Source organism: Rana temporaria, chromosome 13, assembly GCF_905171775.1.
Source record: "Rana temporaria chromosome 13, aRanTem1.1, whole genome shotgun sequence".
NCBI classification, from domain to species: domain Eukaryota; kingdom Metazoa; phylum Chordata; class Amphibia; order Anura; family Ranidae; genus Rana; species Rana temporaria.
The window spans coordinates 12386158-12400273 of record NC_053501.1 but is presented as its reverse complement, the minus strand read 5'-3'; positions in this window follow the sequence as shown (position 1 = coordinate 12400273).

Below are 14116 nucleotides of genomic sequence, written 5' to 3'. Positions count from 1 at the left end.
GAGAAGGGGGGGGCCTTTACAAAAAAAGAAGAAATAAAGAAAAATATATGTATAAAATAAATTATAAAAAAAAAGGGGGGTAGCCATCCCTGGGGACCTCTGGGCCCTTTAATAAAAAGAAAAAATAAACCTCTGGGCCCTTTAATAAAAAAATAATATATATATATATATATATATATATATATATATATATGAAAAAAATAAAAAAATAAACATTTATAAAAAAGGGGGGGGGGTTGCCATCCTGGGGCCCTGGGGACCTCTGGGCCTTTTGATAAAAAAAATTATAAAAAAATATAAACACAAATTTAAAAATAAACATTTATTAAAAAAAGGGGGGGTTGCCACATGGGGCCCTGGGGACATCTGGGCCCTTTAATAATAATAACAATAATAATAATAATAATAATAATAATAAATATATATATATATATAAATAAGAAAATATATAAAAAAAAGGGGGGGTTGCTATCCGGGGCCCTGGAGACCTCCAGACCCCTAAAAAAAAGGGGGGTTGCCATCTGGGCCCCTGGGGACCTCCGGGCCCCTTACAGGTGTACTGCCTGTACCCCCCTGATGGCGGCCCTGTACAAAGGGGTCTCTAGGCCTAATCCATATTTATACTGCTGATCTGCATGGTTCACTCCTCTTCATCCAAAATTTTCCAAGGTTACCTCGATACAAAGGAGCCAATACAGAAGCAGCAGCTCTGTGAAACACACAGGACTCCCTTGCTAAACAATGCAACTTTCCTTTTAGGCAGGAAAGCTGTTATGCTGTCTCCTTGTAAGCAGGAAACCACACTGCACTAAACACCATAACAATCACTAATCAGATTTTTTACCCCCTTCATTATGTGCAAGCTTATGAGGAGGAGGGGGAGAGAAAGCACAGCTCGCACCTCCTCCCGACTCTCTCCTTCGTTCCTTATGGGGAAAAAGAGGAAGGAATCCCTAGTGCCGCACATCCACAGAGTCCTGTAGTGGTAATAAGAGTGGCAACCTCAGCCTGGGCTCCTGCCAGGCCCCCCCCATGTGTTTCGCTCCACCCCCAAGGAGCTTAGTCATGTAGACTCCTCCTCTTCTTGCTGCATCAAGCGCTGGGCTGATAGAAGTAGTGGTGCCTCTGTCACTACTCCTGTCAGCCTTATAGTTGAAGGAACTTACGATCAGGACCCTCTGATTCCTGTATATAATTGTATTGCGCAAACTGTGCAAACTGTTGGTGCTATATAAATCCTGTATAATAAAAATAATAATAAAAAATAACAATCACTAATCACATTTTTTTTTTTTTTCATTCTGAACCATAACCATGTATGACTTATTAATTAAAACCTGGAAAATAACAAGTTACACATTGCAAATACTGTACAGCCCTGCTTTGAAGAAACACCCGAACCTCAACTGCAAGGGCTACGCGTTCGTTGCCTGTCTCCGAAGAGCAAATATCTGATTTTTTTTATAAAGTGGGATGTTTTAATTCTGCCCTCCAAATATGATCACTGGGCTAGATTCAGGTACCGCTGCGCACTTCTTACGGAGGCGCAGCGTTCCGTTTTTGCCCTGCGCCCCCGCAAATTATCTGCGCTACGCTTCATTCATGAAGCAGTAGCCACGTAATTTGCGTGGGCGCTCCTCAAAAATGCCCGGCGTAAGAGCGCGTAATTTAAATGATCCCGTAGGGGGGCGTGGATCATTTAAATTAGGCGCGTTCCCGCGACGAATGTAGTGCGCATGCTCCGTCAGGAAACTTTCCCGACGTGCATTGTGGCAAATGACGTCGCAAGGACGTCATTTGCTTCAAAGTGAACGTAAATGGCATCCAGCGCCATTCACGATTCACTTACGCAAACGACGTAAAATTTAAACTTCGCGACGCGGGAACGACGGGTATACGTAGCATTGGCTGCCCCTGCTAATAGCAGGAGCAGCCTTACGCGAAATCCGACGAACGGAAACAACGTAAACTGCGTTCGCAGGGCTCGCGTAGGGTAGTGAATCGGCGTTAGTATGCAATTTGCATACTATACGCTGACCACTACGGGAACGCCCCCTAGCGGCCATCGTAAGAATGCAGCCTAAGATATGCGGGCATAAGAGCCTTATGCTAGTCATATCTTAGGCTGCAGTCGGCGTATCGAGGTTCCTGAATCAGGAGCATTCGAAACGCCGGGGCAAGTAAGCAATTGCGCTGCGTAACTATGGTTACACAGACGCAATTGCTACCTGAATCTACCCCACTGTCATCAGATTTCATAAAAAAAAAAAAAAAAAAGAAGAGCCTTGAAAATTCCCTTGATGTTCTAAAGCAGCTGTAGCAAGAAGCATACTGCGGGGGGGGAAAAAAAGAGAAGCGTGTACAAATGAATAACATACACATTTCTGAATTTCTGAGATGTAAAAAGGTGTGGGAAGTGTTGAAGTAATAATTGATATGTTTTAATTCTAAGCAAGGAAAAAGGGAAACATTGTATAATTCATGCTATGGGTAAGGAAACAAGCAGAGGGCTCCCTCCTGTGGTACTGAGGGATAGCACAATATGCCGTTCATACATTGGTATTAACTGAAGATGTTTTAAAGGGGACCTGTCAAAAAAGAAATATACTGACCTCCTTCGGAAAAGATAAATAGAAATAAAAATGGCAGGTGCCTAGATTTTTATTGGTGAAGTTGTCTCCCCCGGGTGTTGGTAGTCTGGTTATCAACTGACATTGGATAACAATGAGGGGTTGAATGGAAGTCATATTAAAAATAGTGATGATGTTGTCATAAAATTTGCAGCACTAATTTCTGGGAATTAAGGACTAGAGCCAGATTCACAAAAGAGATACGACGGCGTATCTCCTGATACACCGTCGTATCTCTGTTTCTAACTATGCGACTGATTCATAGAATCAGTTACGCATAGATAGGCAGAAGATCCGACAGGTGTAATGGACTTACACTGTCGGATCTTAGGATGCAGTACCGCGGCCGCCGCTGGGGGGAGTTCACGTCGTAAACCAGCGTTGGGTATGCAAATTAGGAGTTACGGAGATCCACGAAGATTTTTCCCGTCGTTACGTCGTCGCGAGTGTTAGATTTCCGTCGCAAAGATAGTGCACCTTTAACATGGTGTAAAAGTACTCCACCATGTTAAAGTATGCCTGTCTTTCCCGCGTCGCTTTTGAATTTTTTTCAAATCTTTTATTTTTTGACGTCGCGAATTCACAAAACGTCGGCGCGTCGTAATTTTGCGCAAAGCACGTCGGGAAATTTGCGACAGGAGCATGCGCAGTACGTCCGGCGCGGGAGCGCGCCTAATTTAAATGGTACTCGCCCCATTCTATTTGGCCCGCCTTGCACCGGACGCATTTACGATACACCGCCGCAAGTTTCCAGGTAAGTGCTTTGTGGATCGAGCACTAAACATGAAAACTTACGGCGGTGTAACTTAAAGCGGTTCTCCACCCTAAAGTGGAGTCCCTCTGATCGGAACCCTCCTCCCCTCCGGTGTCACATTTGACACCTTTCAGGGGGGAGGGGGGTGCAGATACCTGTCTAAAGACAGGTATTTGCACCCACTTCCGACCCGGCATTCACGGGCAAAAGACGGGCATTCCGTCACATCCCGTCGCCCCCCCGTTGTGTGCTGGGAACACTCGGCTCCCAGCACACAGCGGGAGCCAATCGGCGGGCGCGGCGCAACTCGCGCATGCGCCGTAGGAAACTGGGCAGTGAAGCCGCAGCGCTTCACTTCCTGGTTCCCTCAGCGTGGATGGCGGGGGGAGCAGCAGAGAGACGAGCAATCGCTCGTCCTCTGCTGCGATCGGCGCTGGACTCCAGGACAGGTAAGTGTCCTAATATTAAAAGTCAGCAGCTGCAGTATTTGTACCTGCTGGCTTTTAATATTTTTTTCCCATGGCACATCCGCTTTAAATGGCTTACGTGTCCCCGGCGCAATTGTACGTGAATCTGGCCCCAGATTCTCAAAAGAGATACGACGGCCTATCTCCAGATACGCCGTCATATCTCTGCTTCCGGCCGGTCGTATCTATGCGCCTGATTCATAGAATCAGTTACGCATAGATTTCTATTAGATCCGACCGGCGTAAGTCTCTTACGCCGTCGGATCGTAACTGCATATTTACGCCGGCCCGCTAGGGGCGTGTACGCTGATTTACGCGTCGAAATATGTAAATCAGCTAGATACGCGAATTCACGAACGTACGCCCGGCCGACACAGTACAGATACACCGTTTACGTTAGGCTTTTCCTGACGTAAAGTTACCCCTGCTATATGGTGGCGTAAGTGCGCAATACCAATGTTAAGTATGGCCGTCGTTCCCGTGACAAAATTTGAACATTTTACGTCGTTTGCGTAACTCGTTCGTGAATGTGGCTGGGCGTCACGTCAAAACCAATGCGTCCTTGCGGCATATTAGGAGCAATGCACACTGGGAGATTTCCACGGACGGCGCATGCGCCATTCGTGAAAAAAACGTCAATCACGTCGGGTCACAGAACATTTACATAAAACACGCCCCCCTGTTCCAAATTTGAATTAGGCGGGCTTACGCCGGCCTATTTACGCTACGCCGCCGCAACTTACGGAGCAAGTGCTTTGAGAATACAGCACTTGGCCGTCTAAGTTGCGGAGGCGTAACGTAAATAGGTTACATTACGCCCGCAGAAAGTTACGCTCATACTAGCTCATTATGCAATACTCACCTTGGAACAAGGCCTCTGCATCTGATCCCAGTCCACACCGAGGGAGCTGCCATGCACACAGGAGTCTTCTTCCTGGAAAGGTCCGGCAGACGCTGGGCATTCTGAGGATTTTCCTTTATCATTTTATCCAAGGGAGGAGTCTCATGGGTGACAACTACTGTACTGATTTTCATTTCACATTTTATGGATAATCTGAGGCTGCATGCGTAAGATTCAAACTTCTATTGGCATCTGAGATGGAAATGAGGGACACCTATTAGCAAATGTATGAAGGCACAGGCCACACCCCCTGTCGCACCCCTTAAACAAGAATTATACCAAAAAAATGATTGGTTATACCCAAGTTTTTTTTTTATTTTACCACTACTATTACTTTATATTGGCTTTTGGAATTTGCAAATGCAACAATTTAATTGGATAAAAGGTTTAGCACTGGGAAACACTTTTTTGATAGATAAAAAGTGTGTTTTATATACAGTACAACTATATAGATCAGACCAAAATAAGGGACAAATGAGGAGAAAAGGAGGGACAAAATCAAGAACAGTCCCTCCAAATCAGGGACAGTCGTGAGTTGTGCAATTATGGAGACCTGACCTAATAAGTGGACCTTGCTTTCCAATGCAAGGTCTTTAAAGCGGAGTTCCACCTAAAAATGGAACTTCCGCTTAACCCACTCCTCGCCCCCTTACATGCCACATTTGGCATGTAATTTTTTTTTGGGGGGGGGGGAGTGGGGGCTTCAGGAGAAGGGGGACTTCCTGTCCCACTTCCTCCTTCTGCCGAGGGGCTGGAAAGGCGATTAGCTTAATCGCCTTTTCACAGCCCCTCCCTGTAGGTGAGCGCCTGTCCAATCGGACGGCGCCGCGCCGTTCGCACATGCGCACTGCAGCTCTCGCATGCGCAGTGGGTGCCCGGCTGTGAAGCCGAAAGCTGTCACTGCCGGGTGCCCACACTAAGAATGAAGACGCCGGTCAGCGAGGGGGGGCGAGGAGCGGAGCCCCGGCCGGTACGTCGCTGGAGCCGTGGAGCAGGTAAGTGTCTGTTTATTAAAAGCCAGCAGCTACACTTTTTGTAGCTCCTGACTTTTAATAAACTTAAAAAAAAGGTGGAAAACCCCTTTAACCACTTGCCGACCGCCGCATGCCTATTTACGTCGACCGAATGGCACGGTCAGGCAGATTGGCGTACAGGTACGGGTATAAAAATACCATAAAACAGTCCCCTATTTTGTAGACGCTATAACTTTTGCGCAAACCAATCAATATACGCTTATTGCAATTTTCTTTACCAAAAATATGTAGAAGAATACGTATCGGCCTAAACTGTGGAAAAAAATTTTTTTTATATATATTTTTGGGGGATATTTATAATAGCAAAAAGTAAAAAATGCTGATCAAAAAACAACAAAAGAAAGCTCTATTTGTGGGGAAAAAAGGACGTCAATTTAGTTTAGGAGCCACGTCGCACGACCGCGCAATTGTCAGTTAAAGCGACACAGTGCCGAATCGCAAAAAGTGGCCCGGTCTTTAACCACCAAAATTTTCCGGGGCTGAAGCGGTTAAACCAATTGCTGGACGACCACAGTATAGATAGGTCATTACTTTGACATTTATAACTCAGCACTCTTTCTCCCTTCTTCCTGTACATCTATGCTGTGTTTACATTAGAGAATAAAAGACTGGAACACCACCAAGATTAATAGTAAAACTGAAAAGCGTCTTCTGCTATAAACTTTGAGGATGAATTATTCCACAGTGCCTACAGCTTCATAGGTCAGTGACAGCTTTGTTTTAAAATGTATTCACTGCTTATTAAAACGGTGTATATTTTTGCAGCTCACATGCTTTTTGCTGTTCTGCTTTAAAGCGGGAGTTCACCCGAAAAAATGTTTTTTTAACATTAGATTGATGCTCATTTTGTCAAGGGGAATCGGGTGTTTTTTTTAAATCGAAGCAGTACTTACCGTTTTAGAGAGCGATCTTCTCCGCCGCTTCCGGTATGGTCTTCGGGACTGGGCAATCCTATTTGATTGACAGGCTTCCGACGGTCGCATACATCGCGTCACGAGTAGCCGAAAGAAGCCGAACGTTGGTGCGGCTCTCTACGGCGCCTGCGCACCGACGTTCGGCTACTTTCGGAAATTCGTGACGCGATGTATGCGACCGTCGGAAGCCTGTCAATCAAGTAGGAACGCCCAGTCCCGCAGCCCATACCCGGAAGCGGCGGAGAAGATGCATCTCTAAAACGGTAAGTACTGCTTCGATTGTAAAAAAAACACCCGATTCCCCTTGACAAAACGAGCCTCAATCTAATGTTAATAAAAAAGGTTTTTGGGTGAACCTCCACTTTAAGGGAATAAAAAGAAAACAAGAGTGTGCGAAGTCCTAAACATTCACAGTCAGCTATAATGTGATACAATTTCTGTGATAAACAAAATAAACATTTCAATTTGGGAAAATTTACAGTATTGTATGAAATTGCATATTTTCTTCCCCTTATTACTGCTCCTTTTATGTGCTTAGCAAATATTTTAAGACTCAAAATTAAATACATAAAACTTATTTATTTTTATTATTTACATTTATTTTTTTACCACTGCACCAAGACTTTGTAAATCACATTTGAAAGAAAAGGACAAAAAAGGGATTTTAATATTTCTTAAAAAGTTTAATTATTTGCATCCCAATAATTTTATGGCGTCACTCATAAATTTACATGATGAATGAAGTGAGTTGTACAGCTAAGTAGATTTAACATGTTCTGACATCATCAATGATATTATTTATTATTATGTTTGTTTTGTGGATTTTATGAACGATGCAATGAGACGATCTTGGTTTAGGCTCCATGCACACTGGAGCTGATAAACTGCAGTTTATCGGAGTTTGGGCGTTTTTTTTTTTTTAAAAGCCCATAAACTCCACTCTATTAGCTAGATTCAGAGACATTTACGCCGGCGTATCAGTAGATACGCCCTCGTAACTCTGAATCTATGCCGTCGTAAATTTAAGCGTATTCTGGAAACCAGATACGCTTAAATTAGGCTAAGATACGAGCGGCGTAAGTCTCCTACGCCGTCGTATCTTAGGGTGCATATTTACGCTGGCCGCTAGATGGCGCTTCCGTTGATTTCGGCGTAGAATATGCAAATGAGCTAGATACGCCGATTCAGAAACGTACGTGCGCCCGGCGAATTTTTTTACGTCGTCTACGTAAGGCTTTTTCTGGCGTAAAGTTAGTCGAACAAATAGCTGGCCTAGCCAATGTTAAGTATGGCCGCCGTTCCCGCGTCGAAATTTGAAAATTTTACGTCGTTTGCGTAAGTCGTCTGTGAATGGGGCTGGACGTAATTTACGTTCACGTCGAAACCAATGCGTCCTTGCGGCATACTTTGGAGCAATGCACACTGGGATATGTCCACGGACGGCGCATGCGCCGTTCGTTAAAAACGTCAATCACGTCGGGTCACCAGTCATTAACATAAAACACGCCCCCCTGTTCCACATTTGAATTAGGAGCGCTTAGGCCGGCCCATTTACGCTATGCCGCCGTAACTTAGGAGGCAAGTGCTTTGTGAATACAGCACTTGCCTCTCTGACTTACGGCGGCGTAGCGTATATGCGATACGCTACGCCGCCTCAAAGTTATGCCAGTCTTTCTGAATGACTATATGTTAGCCTATGTGTCCATGCACACATGGATGTTTTTCAGCTTTAATGAGCATTTTTGATCCATTAAAAAAAAATTGAAAATAAAAATGGAAAAAAAAAAAAAACTATAATGCTGAAAAACGCTAATAAATGCTAATGCAAAAACATTAAAAAATGTTGAAAGACTCCCTGCAAAGCTACTGGAGTTTTTATAACATTATTTTAGCGTCCAGTGTGCATGGAGCCTGATGCCTCGTACACACGTTCGGTTTTCCCGGCGGTCAAAAGTCCGCTAGGAAATCCGAGGGGAAAACCGAGAACCTGCTCAGTTGCTTTTTCCGTGTACACACGGCCAGTTTTACCGGCGGGAAAACTGCTATGACAGCTTTGGTTGGGAAACACGGCCGTGTGTATGCTCCACTGCAGTGTTTCCCATGGGAAAACTGCCGAGCAAAAAAACGCAGAGAATCGCGGCGGGAAAAAAAAAGAGAACAAGTTCTCATTTTTTTGCTCACGGTTTTTCTGTCGGGAAAACTGCTATGGAGCACACACACAGGCGTTTTTCCCGACCAAAAGCAAACATGCCAACCCTGACAATTGGTCCAACCCTGACAATTGGTAAATTTCAATTGCCAGTGTAAATGAAAAGTAGTGGTAAAAAAACAACTTGTGGGTTTAACTAATCATTTTTTTGTATAATTCTACTTGAAGGGGGGGGGGGGGGGGTGTCCTATGTCTACATACTTTTGCTATTAGGTGTCCCTCATCTCCATCTCAAAAAGTTGGGAGGTCTGGGGGTAGGGGCTTTAGCCAACCACGAAACCCCTCTTACAAGTATCCATTTAGACGTTTGTTGTCCCTAGTCTAACTCATGATTGACTGGCAAGAATACGTGAGGAATATACTTCTGGGTCCAGACTTTCCATCACCCCATAAGGCTAGCTGTCCAGTGTAAATTTTTGTTTATTGAAAACCTTACAAATGTAGCAAGGTCCCGGCCTTCCAGAAGCCTAATAGTGACCTCAAGAGTTAGGGAGAGCTGACATCCTTCCTTATAGAGTGGGTTAACAGGCATGGTGGGTGTAGAGCAAGATAAAATAATGGGCACCAGTCACTTTTTGAATGCGGAAAAAAAGAGATTTATCGTCTCTTAACAAGAACGGTGGGAGAGCTGGTTAGGACCAGGACACCCTTGAGTAGATGCAATGATAATTGACAGACTCCTATACAGGGTAAGGCCTCCAGCAGGATGCCACATCTGTATACGTAGGACCGCCGTCTCCTATAGCAACTGAATTTGTAACAGTCACTAAAAGGTAGTTGCACATAACTCTTGGTAAAACAGAATAGTTCTTCTCTTATCTCACAATATCCCACTGTAGATCTTCACTCACTGAGCTCCCGGTCTCTCAATAGACTTTCTGATTCCAGTCGTCACTGGATCTCCTGAGCTCTTCAACAGCTATACCCAGGGCCGCCATCAGGAATTATGGGGCCCCTTAAAAAGCTTCAGGCATGGGCCCCCTGGAGAAGAGAACTGGGGGGGGTGCTGCTGCCTGAAATTGAGAAGCGGGGAGGCTGCCACGAATTGAGAAGCAGGGGGGGGGGGGGGTGCTTTACAAAAAAAGAAATAAAGAAAAATATATATATAAAAAAAGGGGGGGTAGCCATCCGGGGCCCTTTAATAAAAAATAAAATAAAAATATATTAAAAAAAATATATATATTTTTTTTAAAGGGGGTTGCCATCCGGGCCCCTGGGGACCTCCGGACCCCTTACAGGTGTACTGCCTCTACCCCTCTGATGGCGGCCCTGGCTATACCGCTGTACACTCCTCTAGCGCCACCCCCACTAACCCGCTGTGTCACTGGCTTGGCAATCACTGAAGCTTTCCAACTTCTTGACCGTTCCTGGCTGGTAAGAAGACTGCTCTGGTACTTGCTCAAGCTTACTAAGAGTGGTCTACGGTAAAACAAGATGGTTGGTCCCTTAGTGGCGACTGCTTCCCTTTTACCTCTGACCACAACTGTCTGGCTGAACCTTCGCAACTAGGTTGGACTCCAATCCTGCAGTCCCAACCCTACACTGCTTCTCCTGCTCCTGGATAGGCCTCGGGCAGTCTAGCAGCCAGGTGCTCCCGAGATATGCCTCAGGCTTCCGGCCTAGCAGCCTGGGGCGACACAACACACGTCCACCCAGACAGCCGTTCAGGTGGCACAGAACCCAGATCACCTGACTCCACCCAATTAAATAGGCTCTCCCAGCCGGCCAAGGGACTAAAGAAACCCCTGCCAACTGGCTGAGACGCCCATCCATTCATAATCTGACCTTGCAAAGCCCTTGTCAATCTAATGTCACCAGCCACAGTGCCACCTAGTGACAGAAGAGAAAAGGTGCAGCAATTCCAGAATTAGACAGGAATCAGTGGATCTACTAACAATTAACCAGGACAATTACTACCTGGAAAACAAAATTTGTTAGCAACCCTGCCTAAACACCAGGGTGCTACATCAACATACAATATAATAAAAACTTATTTACATATATACAGAATAAAGCAAAAAATTATATATATATATATATATATATATATATATATATATATATATATATATATATATATATATATATATATATATATATATATATATATATATATTTATTTATTTATAACAAAAAATAGCTTACACCACAATAGAAACAGAAAATTACTTTTTTTGCTAGAAAAAAACAAAGAAAACTAAATATACAAACTAAGAAATATTTTAGTATTACTATCATCATGATGTTCTTCAACAAAACCCTAACCTCCACCCTCAGGATAAGAAACACTTAAACATTTATCCTATGCATGCAGACTTTTTTCAAAAATTTGCGCTTTTAAAAATCTAGGGGGTGTAAAAAGGACAGAAAGAAAAGCTGTACACCCACAAACTGAAGGACAGCAGCTACGGGGATGTGTAATTCCTCCACGCCTTTGTCCAGGCCCCCAGCCACCACCTGTCCTTCTGAAGACCTCAAATCTTTCTAACCTAACCCAGAATGTTGTGCACCACCATCTCGACAGGAAGGACTTTTTTCTGAGTGGAATTCTAACACCGTATATTCCACATGAAGTACCAGACTACTAAACTAACTAGAAAAAGTGTCTCAAAATCAAAATCCCAATGAGTCTCATAAGCCCCGTACGACCACTCCGTGTTACTCAAGCGGGTAAAAAAAAGGGGTACACAGAGCCCCATCCATTCGCTTATTGTAGGGCCACTGAAGCAAGAAATGGTCCATTGTCTCCCCCATACTCCACTCTCGGACAACCATGGTTCTCCACAGAGCGATGCTTCTGGTTACCCTTCACATAGAGTCTGCCATTGTACGAGCGTCAGGCCAAATCCCGAAACTGTCCCGAGTTGTGCGGTATAATCCCCTCTTTGGCAGACTGTTTGAACACATGTAAAATAACATACAAAGCGATTAAACAATTACTGAACTGTACTAAAAAAAAATAGTAACATCATTGAACAAGTGATAACATAAATAATTATCTGTCAATAAGTTATTACCTGAAATACAAAGATAGTCTAGATTGCAAGTAAAAAATCTATATTAGCCTGTCAATAGAAACAACAAATTATGAGAGGATGGCAAATATAAGTGAGAATCACATCCTATTATCATAAACAGAGAGGTAGAAAGATAATCCCTCTTTTATCCATATGAACCGCTCATGCACAGAACTTAATCAAAAATTATATTTGTAGACACCTGACCATCACAACTATATGAGCTTTTTAAACATTCCATTGCAAAGCTGTGGCCATTAATATGGAGGGGGCCATAATATCCTTCCCTCTTCTAGAAAGGCTTTCCACAAGATTTTGGAGTGCGTCTGTAGGAATTTGTGCCCATTTATTAAGTCTGGTTCTGATATTTGATGAGAAGACCTGGCTCGAAACTGATGCTCCAGTTGATCTCACAGCTGTTCAGTAGGGTTGAGGTCAGGGCTCTGTGTAGGCCACTCATGTTCCTCCATACCAAATTCATACCATGTCTTTATGGCTTATGGCTTTGTACACAGTAGCACAGTCAAAAGAGTCTTCCTCAAACTGTTGCCACAAGGTTGTAGGAGCGAAATTGCCTTTGTATGTTCTGGTATTCACGAGGTCAGGTGCTGAGGTTGGAACGGAAGACTTTTCTCACAACTGCAGTCCTCGTTCTTCCCAAATGTGTTCAGTAGGGTTCAAGGCCTTGTGCAGACCACTTAGGTTCCTCCATGCTGAATTATGCAAGCCATTTCTTTATGGAGATGGCTTTGTACACAGGGGCATAGTCCTGTTAGAACAGAAAAAGGTCCTCACTAAACTGTTACCACAAGACTGGAAGAGCTTAATTGTCCACAATGTCTTTGTATGCTGTAGCATTTATGAGGTGATGTGCTGATGTAGGAACAGAAGGCTTTTCCCACAATTGCAGTCCTAGTTTATCCCAAAGGGATTCAGTAGGATTCAGGACCCTGTGCAGACCACTCAAGTTCCTCTACACCAGGGATGGTCAAACTTTTGAAGAGTGAGGGCCACTTAAGTGATTTGGTAACCGCCCACTGACCACAATGAACTATGGGGTTTTACCCCCTCCAAACCACACATGTAAATAAGCCCTTACTGTCCTGAACCCCCTATAAGGCTGCCTTTACACTGATCCACTGTGGCTTTGTCATTTGGGATGGAAGAACTTGACTGGCCTGCACAATGTCCTGACCTCAACCCGATAGAATTCCTTTGGGGTGAATTTGAGTGGAGACTTTGAGGCCTCCTTGTCCAACATCATTGCCTGACCTTATAAAAGCTCTTCTGGAAGAATGGTCAAACATTCCCATAGACACACTCCTAAACCTTGTAGACAGCCTTCCCAGATAAGTTAAAGCTGTTATAGCTGCAAAGGGTGGGCCAACTCAATATTGAACCCTACGGACTAAGACTGGGTTGCCATTAAAGTTCATGTGCCTATAAAGGCAGGCGTCCCAATCAGGGCTCAAGTCCTGCGGGAATGCATGGGAACGGAGTTCCTGCACTTTTTTCTTGCAGGACAAGAGCAGCCTCAAGCAGCCGCCCGAGCCAATTCTTCACTAAGCGGCGATGCCCAGCTCCAGACACTGTCAGGGGCAGGCGAACCTTAGTAATCCTTTATGTTACTGGCCGCTTCCTGTATATGGATTCATTGGGTAGTGTGCCGGTATTCCGTCACTTCCTCGATGCCGCAATGTCTCCTGGGAGCTTTTGTCATTGTTCCCAGGAGACATTGCGGAAGTCTGCCGTGAATTATCTCGGGATTTAGAAAGAACTTACGGTTTAGTAATTATGCATATGAGCGTATCATTTTCCTTTTTTTGGTGGGGGAGTGGATCTTGGGTGGGAGTTCCCACACTTTTTTCCCCCAGGACTTGACCCCTGGTCCCAATACTTTTGAAAATATAGTGCATCTGCAGATATGTGTAGCCTATGGATAGCTGAAATCTTAAACCAATTCGAAGTCTCACACGGCGCAGTAAATCACAAGTGAAAAATTTTGTTTTCCTAGAATATTAAAAGCTTAACTCGGTAAACCCACAGACTATAGTGTGGAGCTGCAGTGGATGTTTCTTCCAATTAGGCCTTTCCTGTTGTATTACGATATTCCCCCCGTAACACAGAGAGAATTCTAGCCACAAGAATCTATCAACGCCCTCTCTGCTAACTACAGAGAATACTTCATTT